Source organism: Uloborus diversus, chromosome 8 (assembly GCF_026930045.1).
Source record: "Uloborus diversus isolate 005 chromosome 8, Udiv.v.3.1, whole genome shotgun sequence".
In the NCBI taxonomy this organism is placed as follows: domain Eukaryota; kingdom Metazoa; phylum Arthropoda; class Arachnida; order Araneae; family Uloboridae; genus Uloborus; species Uloborus diversus.
Window position 1 is genome coordinate 34,238,088 of NC_072738.1, and position 15,249 is coordinate 34,253,336.

Sequence of the window (15,249 nt, forward strand, 5' to 3'; positions counted from 1 at the left end):
TTAAAATACTTTAAGCTGATTCTAGGAATAAAATATATTCCTCACTCATCTAAAAAAATTAAATGCTTAAAAAAAAAAAAAAATAGCAGCAACTTTTAAACAAAGCAGCTAATAGACATTTTTACATTAGAAAAAATCTTTAACAGCTTTCAAAACGAAAAAATAATATTTAAAATTAATAAGCTCATTAAAATAAATACATCATATCAAAAAAAAATCGTTTCTTTTTCCCCTGTTGCCAGAAACAATTTTTTAAAGGAATTAATGCACTTACCAAAATAAATAAAAACAATAAAATTTCAACTTAAAGAAATAATTTTCATTGTCAAAAAAAAAAAAAAAAAAAAATTGCCTGCGCATATCTTTATGTAGAAACATAAATGACTTCGAGTTTATTTGCCGAAAACTGAATACCTAAATTAAAACTTTAGCGTCAAAATAAAAACAAGTGAAATCAACAATAATTATTTCACAGTCAAAACCATAGCTGTGGAGTCGGAGTCGAATATCTAAGAATCGGAGTCAGTCATTTGTCCTCCGTGTATAAATTTTTGCCAAAGCTACGAAGTCAGAGTCAAGTCGGGGAGTCGGAGTCCGATTAATTGTCGGGCATAGGAGTCGGAGTCGGAGTCAAGTGCCCCTAAATTCTCGGAGTCGAAGTCTGGAGTTTGGCGTCAACAGCTATTTCCAACAAAATTTGTTTGAAGTAAATCCGCCTTCAAGTACGAAATCTACATTGACTTTCAGTTTCCCCGTAGGCGCTAATGTTAAGGGATTTGAACTGTTCAAAATTGAACGGAAAATTGTTCAAATCAAAAAGATATTTTATATACAAGTTTTTCATCAAACGCTTTTTCCTACAAAGTTTGTTTGAAGCAAATTCGCCTCACAGTTCGGAATTGCCTTGAATTTCCCCGTAGGCGCTAAGTTTTTTTGAACTGTTCAAAATTGAACAAAAAATAGTTCAAATCAAAAAGTGAAATATGGGAATGAGGTGTCCTCGCCGAGATCTTTCGAACAAAAAAAAGTTTGTTCGAATCGGACGATTCATTCAAAAGTTATTAGGGGGGGGGGGACAGACAGACAGACCGACAGACATTTTTCCCCATCTCAATACCCTACTTTCCAATTTTTAATTTTTCAATATTTATTTAATTATTTTATTTATTTTTGACTTTTTTTTTGTTTTTTGCGATATTTTGAAGATGCATTAAGCCTTCTTTCATGCTTTTTTCTTCTTTTTCTGACTTTTACTGGGAAAATAGGGTAAAAAGACATCCGCCCAACGTGGGGCTCGAATCCACGACCCCGAGATTAAGAGTCTCGTGCTCTACCGACTGAGCTAGCTGGGCTTACCTCACGCGCTGCAATTTTTAATTAGTTTTGTACACGCAGCTTTATTAAGGAAAGAAATTTTCTTTCTGATTCTAATAATGACTCCTACCGTACAATATTTCCTTTTTTGCGAAGAAATATGACATGTCTAGAAAAGGAAAATATTTTGCTCTTTTAAATTAAACAAGAAGTTCTGTCTAGAACTAGACGAGCCTACTTTCCCGTATACCCATACTAATTTCTAGTACCTGATCAATATTCTCAAAAATAGCTAAAATCGCAAATTTTTTCAAACATATTTTTAAAATACTTTAAGCTGATTTCTAGGAATAAAATATTCCTCACTCATCTAAAAAAATTAGATGCGTAAAAAAAAGCAGCTAATACACTTTTTGCCATTAAAAAAATCTTTAACAGCTTTCAAAACAAAAAAATAATAATTAAAATTAATAAGCTCATTAAAATAAATTCATCCTATCAAAAAAAATCGTTTCTTTTTCCCCTGTTGCCAAAAACAATTTCTTAAATGAATTAATGCACTTACCAAAATAAATTAAAACAATAAAATGTCACCTTAAAGAAATAATTTTCATTGTCAAAAAAAAAAAAAATCGTCTGCGCATATCTTTATGTAGAAACATAAATGACTTCGAGTTTATTCGCCAAAAACTGAATACCTAAATTAAAACTTTAGCGTAAAAATAAAAACAAGTCACATCAACAATAATTATTTCACAATCAAAACCATAGCTGCGGAGTCGGAGTCAACATCATTTTGGGGTAAAAGAGTCGGAGTCGAATATCTAAGAATCGGAGTCTGTCATTTGTCCTCCGTGTATAAATTTTTGCCAAAGCTACGAAGTCAGAGTCGAAGTCGGGGAGTCGGAGTCCGATTAATTGTCGGGCACAGGAGTCGGAGTCGGGGTCAAGTGCCACTAAATTCTCGGAATCGAAGTCTAGAGTTTGGCGTCAAGAGCTATTTCCAACAAAATTTGTTTGAAGTAAATCCGCCTTCAGGTACGGAATCTACATTGACTTTCAGTTTCCCCATAGGCGCTAATGTTAAGGGATTTGAACTGTTCAAAATTGAACGGAAAATTGTTCAAATCAAAAAGATATTTTCATACAAGTTTTTCATCAAACGCTTTTTCTTACAAAGTTTGTTTGAAGCAAATTCGCCTCACAGTTCGGAATTGCCTTGAATTTTCCCGTAGGCGCTAATGTTAAGTTTTTTTGAACTGTTCAAAATTGAACAAAAAATAGTTCAAATCAAAAAGTGAAAAATGAGAATGAGATGTCCTTGCCGAGATCTTTCGAACAAAAAAAAGTTTGTTCGAATCGGACTATTCATTCGAAAGTTATTAGGGGGGGACAGACAGACAGACCGACAGACAGACAGACCAACAGACATTTTTCCCCATCTCAATACCCTACTTTCCAATTTTTAATTTTTCGATATTTATTCAATTATTTTATTTATTTTTGACTTTTTTTTTTTGTTTTTTGCGATATTTTTAAGATGCATTAAGCCTTCTTTCATGCTTTTTTCTTCTTTTTCTGACTTTTGCTGGGAAAGTAGGCTAAAAAGACGTTCGCCCAACGTGGGGCTCGAACCCACGAGCCCGAGATTAAGAGTCTCGTGCTCTACCGACTGAGCTAGCCGGGCTCGCCTTGTGCGCGATGATTTTTAATAAATTTTCTAAGCGCAGCTTTACGAAGAGAAAATTTCATTGACACAAGTAATTTTTTTCAACGGCCCATGGCCCAAATTTAATTTAGACACTTGGAAGTCAGATATCATGAAAATTCGATTAGTTCGATTAGAGAGATTAAGAGTTTCTCTAATTGAATGTTTATTTTTTGAAAACAGATCAAACTATTTAAAAAACATTTTTTTTAGCCTCATCATATAGCGGCGGGCACATGTAAAATGAAAGGGCATAAGGGGAAACCCTGGAATACACTAAAGCAGTGTGATATAAAAGCACAAAATAACATTAAATTGACGCTCCCGCTACCATTTCGTTAAAATATTTTTACTTTTTATAAATAAGTTAATATTATACTGCGATTTAGGATGGTAAAATCAATGTCTAATTTTCTGATTTTAACAACAACAATTTTTAAGCATTTAGTTATTTCCCGTCAAGGTCATAGTTGGACAACTTTTATTAAAATAATTCTTTTTACATCAATTTTCTCAAGCAATTCGAAGTTACCTTAAACGAAAGGATAAGTTTGAAGCAAGTTACTAATTTATTTTGAATGGTTTTTATCATTCTGGATTGAAAGGTAAATGACACTATGACCTTTTTTTTTTTTTTTTTTTCAAAATCTAGAGATTTAAGCACCATTTTACTCCACTTTCGGTTCTCTACGCAGTCATAAAGCACTAAATAATACAGTCGATTCTTGATAACTTGAAGCCTTATAACTCGAATATTCTTTCATCTCGAAGTTTTTCTTAGGGCTCAAAATAAGTTAGCGTTTTCAGTCGAAGGTATTGTCACTTATATCTCAAATTTTATCTCCTTTTAAGTCGAAGTTTTTACAAAAGTTTCGTTTTCATTTTATTCATAAAAATGCTGCCAAAATAAAAAAAAAAACAAAAATTTATTTTTTTTCCCTTTTAACATATGTCCTTGCTTATCAGTTTGTATGGAAGGAAATAATTTATCAGTGGCGGTTCGTGCCTTTCGCTGTATAAAATTTTCACAATAATGTTTATACAGATAAAATGGAGAGAACTGCAGTTAGTAATGCTGGACTTGCAGTTTCTTTATTTTGAACTTCTCTTCTAGCGTCAAAGTTGAAATTGTTTAGAAAAATATCCACTTGAGCATTTTTATTTAAAATTTCAAGGTAAACAACCAAAATTTAAAGACACCCACCCCATGCAACTAGTAATATACAACACACAGTATTAATCAAACTACTACATTACACTTTTTATGCCAACACGATCACATGATCATGCAGCAGCATTAACTTTCGTTTTAGCATGCTTCCTTATGTCAAATTACGAAATTAGTAACTATTTTCTTCTAGAAGCACAAACAGTTTCCTCAATCGCCAGTATATTCTTCATATATCAAAATTAGAATGACCTTCAATTTTTATTGTGTGAAACTACATCACAATACCTAGGGGTCACATCCCATTCATAGCACTTTTTAAAACATTTAAATAAAATATGTAATTCCTTGGTATATTTGTATGCGCTTATACTTATTAGTCAATAATTAATTTTCATGCCTGTTAAACAAAAATCAAAAGAGTGAAGAATATTTCAATTTTTTAAAAGTATAAATTTTGAGACCTTGAGTTCAAATTATGGTTTTCACTATCGCGGATTGCGATAGGAGGAGTTTCTTTTTTCTACTAATGGCTTTTATCGCAACCATAGTTTGGATTCATGACATCAAAATTCAAATGAATGCAACGGGCTGGATGTTGGATGTTATGTGCTGGATACTATTTTCACGTAAAAAGGATCGTGTAAAATTGTGAAGGTCGATAATAAATAATTTGATTCCCATGCACATGGATTCCTGCATTACAAGAATAAACGAGCTGATGTGTGCATCACATGACTTCCTTTTACTCCAATTTAATGTCATTTCCCCATTATTCGCTATTTTAATGTGATTCAATATTTATTCTCTAAATATCACCAACAATGGCCAAATTGAAACCAAAAAAAAAAAAACTCCGCCAAATTTGTCGCCAAGTTGGCGACAAAACTTGGCGACCAAAAGACTGGCGATATATCGCCAAGTGTCCGACAAATTATAACGCCACTTGAGTTTACATCGAAATTAACAATGATTTCCCCCCAAAAAGGTGCAAAAGACCCCCTTAGGAACATCCGAAAGCAACCAAAAGGGGAGGTGCACAACTAGACCCCACTACGAGTCTATGTACCAAATTTCAACTTTCTAGGACATACCATTTTTGAGTTATGCGAGATACATACGCACATACGCACATACGCACATACACACATACGCACATACATACAGACGTCACGAGAAAAGTTGTTGTAATTACCTCGGTGATGGTCAAAATGGATATTTCGCGTGTCTATACATTCTTAGGCACTTTTCCGCATGTGGTCGAATCGAAAAAAAAACTCAACATTCATTTGGGGGTGAGCAAAATGGAAATTAAGGGCGATTTTTGAGTGAAAATTTTTTCGCGAATACAATACTTCCTTTTTTGTAAAAGGAAGTAAAAAATAAAATCCAAGGCAGATGTCATTCAACGGTCAAGTAAAAACTATAAGCAATTCGTAATTGCTCAAAAACAGTTCGAAATCGAGAAAAGGCGCGTCTAGTGTGCGTGACCAGGCACGTAGTTAGAACTTTGTTAAGGGGGGGGTCCAAGGTTGCACGAACTTCAAAAGAGCAGGCATGCTAAAGCAGAATTAGTAGCTGATAATTACACAAGACTAAGATAAATCCAATTAAAACTGATCATTAAAATATGATAATTAACTAAAATTAATTAAATAATTGAAATTAATAGAGTCATTAGTTAAAATTAGTTAACAAAAAGTTTATGTTAAGTGGTAATCACATACAAAGTTTCCAAATATGGGTGAACCTCTGTCCTCCTGAAAATAAGTGATATATTTTCTATTAATAAAAAGGGCACAAGAAAAGAAAAACGGAAAACGAAAACTGTTCTAGAAATTACTTGGAAAATGCATGCGATAATTTAATAGAATATTAAAGCTTTGTAATATATTTCAACAAAATATGTACATGTGTACTTATGCCATTTTATTTGAAAACTAGAAAGTCACCCGTCAAGGCATGACGGGTGAAAATTGCTTCAACTCTTCTTCATTTGAACGAAGCAATTGCCTGTTTGGTGATATTTTGATAGTTGAAATTTTAACTCTAACACCAGTGGATTAACCCTAAACTCCAGTAGATAGCGTTCATTGTTTTCGTTTCTTCATTCCTCTGATATGACACAGTCTTACCAGTAAAACTGTTCAAGTTACCGGATCGAGTTCAGCCTTGTCACAATAAAGCCTTTCCTTGCATGTTAAACATTACCAAAACATATTATCGAATTACATATCATGCCGTGGTGCGAATTCATTGTTGAAACACGCGGGTTACTCGATCATCGGCACTATTTATATGAGGATAAATAAATCTATATCTATGGAGTCGAATGTATAACTATATGAATGTTACATAACGTAACCCTGTCCGATTTGAACAACATTTCAGGCAAAATCCCACAACTCTCTCAACGAAAATATTAACAAGGTTTCATTTAAAAAGCTTGAATTAGTTTTTATTTATTTACATTTATAATATTCTTTTGATACCACGAAATAGAATGATATTTCCAATCTTAACCGTTTTCTAATTATCATTCCAAATCATCAATTAAAAGCTTGAACAAACTATTAACTCTTTGGGGGACGGAGCTTCCTTTGTTGCAACCATTTTTTATATATATATTTTTTCTTTCTTCAGCCAACTGACACAGTGATTTCAGTTAGCTGAAAAAAAAGAGAAGCAAGAAATAAATGGTGTTCTCAAGTGAAGTCGCTATTCCTCAAAGGGTGAAAGCTGTTCGAAAACATTTTAAATATCGGAAAAGGCGTATTGCCGTTTTTTATCATTATTTTTTCTTTCTAACGGGGCTGTGTTAGAGGCTTTAGCCTTTTGCGGAACAAGTGCGAACCAACGATATGGCATCCAGTCATTCATATGCCACCATTAAGGCGCGGATGTGAATGTCACAGGAAAATTTGATGCCCAGTTTCCACCAGATGGAGACACCTGAGCTCTCTTCGATGCGAAACTGCAAAATGAATTTAATTTTGTCAAGAGTATTCACAGTCAAACGACCTAAGGGATCTTTTACATGCCGATTAATGGAATGTATACCTAATGAATTAAATTAAGCATCTGTGTAATTTTATTTTAACAACATGTTGTTAATTTTAACAACAATACATATCATATTTTACGAAGCAGGTAATGATTTTTTTTCTTCAATACGATGTTAGCAAAACACTCTATTGCAAGAAATAGTAAATATCTTTAGCTTGAAGAAAATAAGTGTTTAAAAAAAAAAGGCAATATATAACAGAAAAGCTCAAAAACATTTACCTCGTATTCACCTTTTTTTGTTTCTTTGCTTGTAACGCAGTAAATAGCGGTAATTTTCACCTAGTAATTTATAGTTAAATGCACATGCCTGTTTTTTGTTAATTTAATGCTACCTTCACAATTTACTAAAGATGGATGCATAGATGCTAATTAAATAACTCCTTTGTACAAAGCCAGTGAATAATAATCAGAAAATGTATTCCAATGATGCAAATACAAATATGTTTTATGGAACAACATCGAATAAGATTTTTTTTTCGTCAATTAAAAACTAACTGTTTTTCTTTTGGGATCATAGAATCACAATTCAGTAAGATTTAAAAGTAATAATTTCTAATAAATTACTTATTACATGCGTTAATATGGCCGAACTTGTAATTTCATAAACTGATCACATTAAAATATTCAAGTACTTTTCAATTTAATTTTTCTATAAAATTTTGATACCGTAAAAAGTTTGTTACATCAACTTCAAGTTTTATTTATTCATTTATTTTATTTATTTTACCTTCAAACACGAATTTTTTTTGGGCATTTAATATGTTCCATGATTATGCTTAAATATTGGGGGGAAAACATCAGTAAAAATCTACGTAATTTGTTACTCAGAAAGGAGAGAGATGCTAAAAGTAATCTAAAAGTTCAAATAAAATTTTTATCAAAATGTAAAATGAATCTGAAATGAACCATGCCAAAAATAGAGTTAAAATGCAAAAAAAAAAAAAAAAAAAAATCAATAATTATTTTTCTCACCCTCAAACACACGAAATGTGTAGAATTTCTTTTTTCGCTGCTGGCTTAGAATCTAAAATTAGTTTTTAAATGAAAAACACATTAACACGTAAAATTGCTCGTATTATCAAGAAAACTTTAAAAGGGAGCACTGCGACTTACCTAGTTTGGGTAAACTTAATTTTCTTTTGCATACAATTTTGTTCAAGATATGTTTTCTATAAGTATAACGTAGATAAAAACTGCGTGTTAAAACAGAAAAGAATCGGAATTCAATTACTGATTCACCAGGAACGCACCTCACTCTGGCTGTCTTTCGTGCAACATGCGTCTACGAAATCCACGAAAATCCAAAAAGAAAAGAGAAAGAAATAAAGAAAACCACGCCAATGAGCCTGTGGGATACAGCGGAAGTGGCAATAAATGCTTGTTTTTACTTTGCCAATGGCAATTTGATGGACCAAGGAGAGGGGCTGAATTTCAAGGTCACGGGACCCAGCTGGTTTGAAAGTCGAAAGGGACATTTCCCCGTTTCGGACGGAGTAGGTGACACGGCAAAAAGCAGACGAAAATTGGGAACCTGCAGTTGTTGCACGAGGTTCTCGTGTTCTGAATTGACTCAAGCGCTGAGAAAATTGCCGATTACTGGGAATATTTAAGGGGAGAGAATGCTGCGTTTTATAAAATCATTATCTTTCGGAAAAATTTTGTTCATGCGAGATGCAACAACTGAGAAAAAAGGAGAAGGGTCTTTCGGGAAGGGGGGGGTCCGGACCCCATGGACCCCCCCCTTGGCTACGTCCTTGGCGTGACTTAAAAGCTAATAACTTTTTAAATAATTCAACTAGAGCGTTGAAACTCTCTTCATAAAGTTTGAAACAATCTGAAGTTTTAAAATAAACAATAAAAAAAAAATCGAATAGTTTGGTCATTTTTGAGGTTATGCAGCCCTACGCCTTTAAGGACTTAAAGCGATCTACCGGATAAAATTGAAATAATTTAGGTTTGTTTCGCCTTAGAGTACTACAGAATAGAAAACACACATCGATAAGACCTATTATACGATTTAATACTTATTACTTTAGCCAAATATCAGAACAAAAAAGAAAATTTAATAGATCTCGCCCAATTGAAGTTTTTTTGTAAAAGTTTCCGACCAGTTTAGAACTTTTCACACTCAAAAACAACTATTCGAAAACAAACGCTTCATTCAGAAATTCCGATCGTATTAGTTCCAAACAGAAAAATTAATAAATAAAACTATACATGCGATGCGGTGCGGTAGAATCGGGGGAACCCATAAAATGGTAAATGCCAATTCCAGATATTAACAGCCATTTAAGATTAAAGACAAATACAAAAGAAGGACGGTGGAAAACGATAAGAGCACTTTCTTTCGTTCAGTGGGCTAGCCTTTTTTTGCCCTTTTCTGAGATGTTGTTTCGTACATGCGACGTGTGTCAAATCCTTCCCCACCTGCTATTGCCCTTCTACTGCTATTGGTTCAAGCTATTTTTCGGAGGGCTAGGGAGCTAGAGCCCATGCAGAAGGAATCGGAGTGGCGCGGACTTGCCGTTTTGGTGTCTGGTTGAATCGTCGTGATTGGTTAGGAGCGGAGGTGTGGCAGGGGTAGTTCGGGGGCAAACCAGTCGAAGCCCCAAGAATCATTCTCAGAGCTTGCAAGCGCAAACGCGAACAGATGGAAAAATTTTCACATTTTAGAAGAGATATGCAGAGCGTTAGAGATTTAAAATGTGTTTCATGTCCCCAATTCGTTGTTTGTTTGTTGTTGTCTTTTTTTATTTTTTTAGCGAAATACTAAACGTTATTTTTACATTATCTATTAGTTGTGTACAATGTTTCTGGGTGGGCCTGGCCCACTCGGCCCATAGTGACGAGCCGCCCTTGTAATTTATATTCAATAGTTCTTCTTAAAGCCTACAGTGTTGCAAGGTTACGTGAATAGTAGCCGATCGCACTACTTTTTGTCTACGTTATCTCCTCCAACTAATCAAAAAGTATCATATTTTGCGAATACTTTACTGCAGTACCTGGAAAATTCCGAAAACGTGGATAAGTCAAATTCTGTATTTAATACATATACTTAATGACATTTTAAGATATGATAAAAAAAGTTGTAAGCAGTCAAACACAACTTCTTCTTTCGAAATATCCTGAAAAAATTTATTCTCTGTCAAAATATTTTCATGTAATAGGGGAGACCGGGGTTAGTTGGTACACGGGCTAAGTTGTTACATTCGAATTTAAATGAAATTAATTATTCGAATTTTAATTTTTTTCATTAAGATGTAAAAATATTAAATGTAAAAAAAGTGTTCTCCAAATTTAAACTTTTTTCGCAAATTCCAAAAGCTAAAATATTTTGTTACTTCACTATATGAGGCAGTGAGACGCAAAGGGATGCAAGTGAACTATTTTAAGTTTCGAGTAAAACGCGTTTAAAGATCAGATCCTAGGCAGGCTTTCATTGAAGTTTTTTTCTAAGTCATGCTGTACAGCAGCACCTACCAGGGCTACTAGTACAATCTCTTGCCCCAAGACAGAGTAGAGGTTCACTTACCATTTGTACGGGTTATCTCTAAATTTTTAATTTTGCCACTTGCATTCCTTTGCTTCTCACTACCTCATATGTCCTATATGTAGCATCTAGCTATATATATAACTATCAACCTACGAGGGTGTAAAAATTACAGAAATTCCCTAGCATCAGAAATTTCTCCACGTCGCTGCTGCCACGCACAAAGTTATTAATTCTTAATTTTGGATATATATAAAATACTTGAAGAGTTTTCCTCCAGTTTCAGGACAATTGATGCAATAACAGTATGAGTGGGACTATTAAAATAGAGAAATTGTCGATCAAAGTTACCCGGAATAAACATTTTTTTTTATTTCACAGCCACCAACTTTTTAGCTAATCGGCCATTGTGATTGAATGGACAAAAGGCAGTATTGGCCATATATGTGCATAACAATCTTCTTTGCGGGATAAAGACCCTATTCATCCCCCTCCCCTTATGCTGCCTTTAAAAAAAGTCTTCTTGATGTCAGGAATGTTTAGGGGTCAGGGAGGGGGAAAATCCTCCCACGAGAGGGTGGCAGACCTCCCGTCTGGTCTTTTGTTCGGGAGAGGGGTGAGGCATTTACACGTGCTAATTCCAAACGTTCCACAGGAAACTATTGAAATATCAAAAATGTCTTGCCCTTCTTTTATTTGCATGCGTTGTAATATTAGGAGTGTCCAAATGCGTAATATACATCGCCTAGTTAGTTACCCAATAATCTCAGGAAACTTAAGCTTTCCCCGCAAAATTTTCAAATCGCTCAAAAAAAAAAAAAAAAAAAAAAAAAAAAAAAAAAAAAACCTCAAAATTTTCGGTTTTTGATTTTAAATGGATTTTCGAAGTTATTGCAAACATTAAAATTGGTTCAATGAAAAACTTTGGAAGAATTTTTTAAATGAGGATATAATATGTTCTCAATTTTTAGGTTCCAGAAATAGAAAAAAAAAATTAATAAAAATCAATAGATATTATCTCGTAAACTTAACATTGACGCAAGTCTGACTGAACCAAAATGAAATTAATTTAAACCGCAAATGTTTTTACCAGGGCTGCGGAGTTGGGGGTAAAATGGTTAACCCCAAACACCGACTTAATTTTTACCCAAAATAAAGAACAACAGACGATTTTTCTTTTTTCTTTATTAAACGTATTTATTTTGATGGTTTTTTTTTTAATTTATTTATTTATTTAATATATTAAAGAAATACTTATGGAAAAAATATATTAGCTGCATTGTATTAAAAAGTGCTACTACTTTATTTGCTCGTTTATTTATTTTTTACATATCTCTTTCATCAGATTAGAGAGGCATATTTTGTTTTCAGAAATCAACTTCAAATATTAAAAAGGTATGTTTGACGAAATATGTACTTTTAGAGAATATTGATCAGATGCAAGAAAGTCGATGTTTGTATGCGAGAATGGAAGGCTCGTTTAGTTCTGGGCGGAACTTCCTGTTATTTCATAGCATCACGAAATTGCTATAATTTATTATACTGCATAAACTGCTAACTATTATAACGTAGGATGAGAAATTTCAGCGATTTTTAAAACCGTTGTGGTCAGAATTATAAAGATATAATTCAGTGAAATTTATATACAAAATGCCTTTCTGTGCTAGAAATCATTATGGAACGCAGAACATTTGAAAATACAAAACATAAATGTTTCGCCGTGATTAATAAAATAATCATTGTTAAAACTGGACAAAATTATAGAAAAAATGAGTTCTTGCTTGTTTCGATACTGTATACCATTTTTTCATACTTCGGTTGCAAGAATGCCTCACGAAGTTTCCACTAAACTTAGATCGAGCCTTTTGTCCAGCCAGTACAGTAATTTCAGCAAATAGGCACCGAGCGATGATTTTGAGGTTTGAGAAACATGCAATTAGGCATGCACTGTAAAAACGAATCAGAAACGTTCCTGGAAAATAATAGGCAGCTGATATGCCCAATTTCTGCCAGTAACACACCTTGCAAAAACCAGGAACGTTTTCTACTAAAAGTCATTAACCTATCTGAAGAATTAGGAAATATTCCGTGGTAAGACCAAACATGTCTCGGGATCATTCTATAAAAATTAAGTAGATTTAATATAACGGAAACTTTCTTTATTTACCAAGAAAGATGCAAAAGTCTTAGTGCAATCACAACCACAGCTTAGCAACTGAGAACTAAGCACCCTTACAACGCTGCTGCAATCCAATGGCTTATTTCCTCTTACTGTGGTTTTAACCAAACTGGACGGACCATAATTTAAGGCCAGCCGACGCACTTAGTAAACACATTTATTCATTCTTTAAACTGGTAACTCAAAATATTTTTTTCCCAACAATGAAAAATCGGCATTTGTGCAACTTGTAGCGATTCAGAAAACTTTTTGACAAAGATACTTGATTTTTCCAGAAAGTGGATAAAAACCAGAAACGTTACTCGAAAATATCCAGTTACGTTTAGGAATTTTTTTTAGTGTGATCCTTCTGCAACAAACTTTTTAAACTCGTGTTTAACGGTACTTTTGGTTTAAACAAATATTGCCTTGTACAGCTGCAGTCATCCAGTGACTTCACTGCTCTCACTGGGAACTTAATTACTCCGGTTATACCATAATTAAATTAAAACCGATGCAATGTATAAATACGCTCAGTTAATCTTTAAACTGGTAGCTAAATATATATATATATATATATATATATATATATATATATATATATATATATATATATATATATATATATATATATATATATATATATATATATATATATATATATATATATATATATATATATATATATATATATATTTTTCACAGCACTAAGCAGTCAAACAGTCAACATTTGTGCAACTTGTAGCAATTCAGGAACTTTTTTGAAAAGATACTTGTTTTTATATGGAGATAGATGAAAACCTGTGAGATCCCGAAACATTCCTTGGAAATAGTAACGCTTCGGATTTTTTTTTTTACAGTGAACTTCCTGACAAGAAGCAATATCAAACACAAATGCTATGCATTGACATCCCAAACAGCGATTCCTCTATCACTTTTTTGTCAAAATATTTTAATCGATAAAGATAAGACAATCGTAAACTGCAAAGATTTTTTTTTTTAAATTTTTAATGCTGTTGTATACAAACTTCAACATTAAAGTTGATTTTAGTGAAATGTGCGTTTTTCTTCATTTGTCTTTTTATTATTTTTCTCTCAATAAGAGGTGCTAAACCCCTAAAACCCTCCCCTTGGACACGGCAGCCCTGGATATGATTGTAAAAATAGAATGCGACGTCTTCAATCGCTTACTAAGCATTTTTATCGTTAAGTGAAGTGTACAGATAAAAAACAAGCAAATTTTGCTTTTTAGAACACACAAATCTGATTTTCCTCATTATTCTGTACACCGTATATATTTTGTGTACCGTTTCATGTAGTAACAGGGATGTCCCATTTCAACCTTCATTCCATAAATACCAATTTCCTGTGTATTTCGAATAAAAATACTAAAAAGAGTTTCTTTAATCGTTAGTTTAATTTCCAGTTGTAAAATTTGCATAACTTTCAGTCCAAATACAGCCAAGAAGTGGAGATTGCCGCCTTCCTTGTCTAGTGGTCAGAGATGTCTGATTGCGACAGGAAGTTCCGGGTTCGAATTCCGGCTCGGGTGTGGACGTACTTTCTCTCTCCTGTCCTTGTCCTTTCTTTGTGAGAATGTGTTGTGCTGTGAATAGTTGCCTACCCTATAAACGGCTCCCTATGGCATGTGTGTACTGTAGAAGTCGGTCTTCACGCCAAATTACGGTACAGTTGTAAAAGTGAAGCAGCGCACCCCAAATTGCCAGCCTAGCTGGCACGCAACAATAACAAGTGGGGAGTTTTCTTTTATCCTCCAAAGTTTGACCACCACTGTAGGTATTCAAACGTTGCTTCGAAACAGTAACTTTGAAGTTACTAGTAGTAGGGCTTAATTTGTACATTAGCGCACAGGAGCTAAGTACCTGCATTTATTTATTTATTTATTTATTTATTTTTTTTGCAAATTTTTTTTACAAAGTGGCAATTTAGGTGGTATCATCAAGCATTTAAATGTGTAAGTTAAATTGAATGTAAACTAAAAGTTGCTCAGGAGCCCACCAGTGCAGGGGTGTCCACCTAGGTGGTGGGGGGGGGGGGGGTCATAGCTCAGGACTGAGCCTTTGAAATTTTTAGGGGGATGTTTTAAGGAGTATTTTTCTAATGGAGGGGGGGGGGGGGGGCTCTTGTTCTTATCAACATAATTATTTTCATTTTGACTCTTTATCTCAGGGTAAGTTTCAAGTTTCCCTATTTCTTCATATTCTTCTAGTTCATCAATAATAAAGTCACTCACAGATATATCACCATCACTGTCCTTGTTCAACTCTCTGTTAAGTTCTTCTTCCAAATCTCGGTCTACTTCGTCACTATCAGAATCTACTTGA

At 33.7% G+C, this 15,249-nt stretch overlaps 2 non-coding genes across 2 annotated transcripts; both read right to left on the reverse strand.

The window, feature by feature from the left end:
* Positions 1 to 1,279: 1,279 nt before the first annotated feature.
* On the reverse strand, positions 1,280 to 1,352 carry Trnak-cuu (transfer RNA lysine (anticodon CUU)). The gene has a single exon. It is a non-coding gene; the product is annotated as a tRNA-Lys (tRNA).
* A 1,576-nt stretch (positions 1,353 to 2,928) lies between these two features.
* Trnak-cuu (transfer RNA lysine (anticodon CUU)) lies at positions 2,929 to 3,001 on the reverse strand. Its single transcript has one exon. It is a non-coding gene; the product is annotated as a tRNA-Lys (tRNA).
* Positions 3,002 to 15,249: the final 12,248 nt, after the last annotated feature.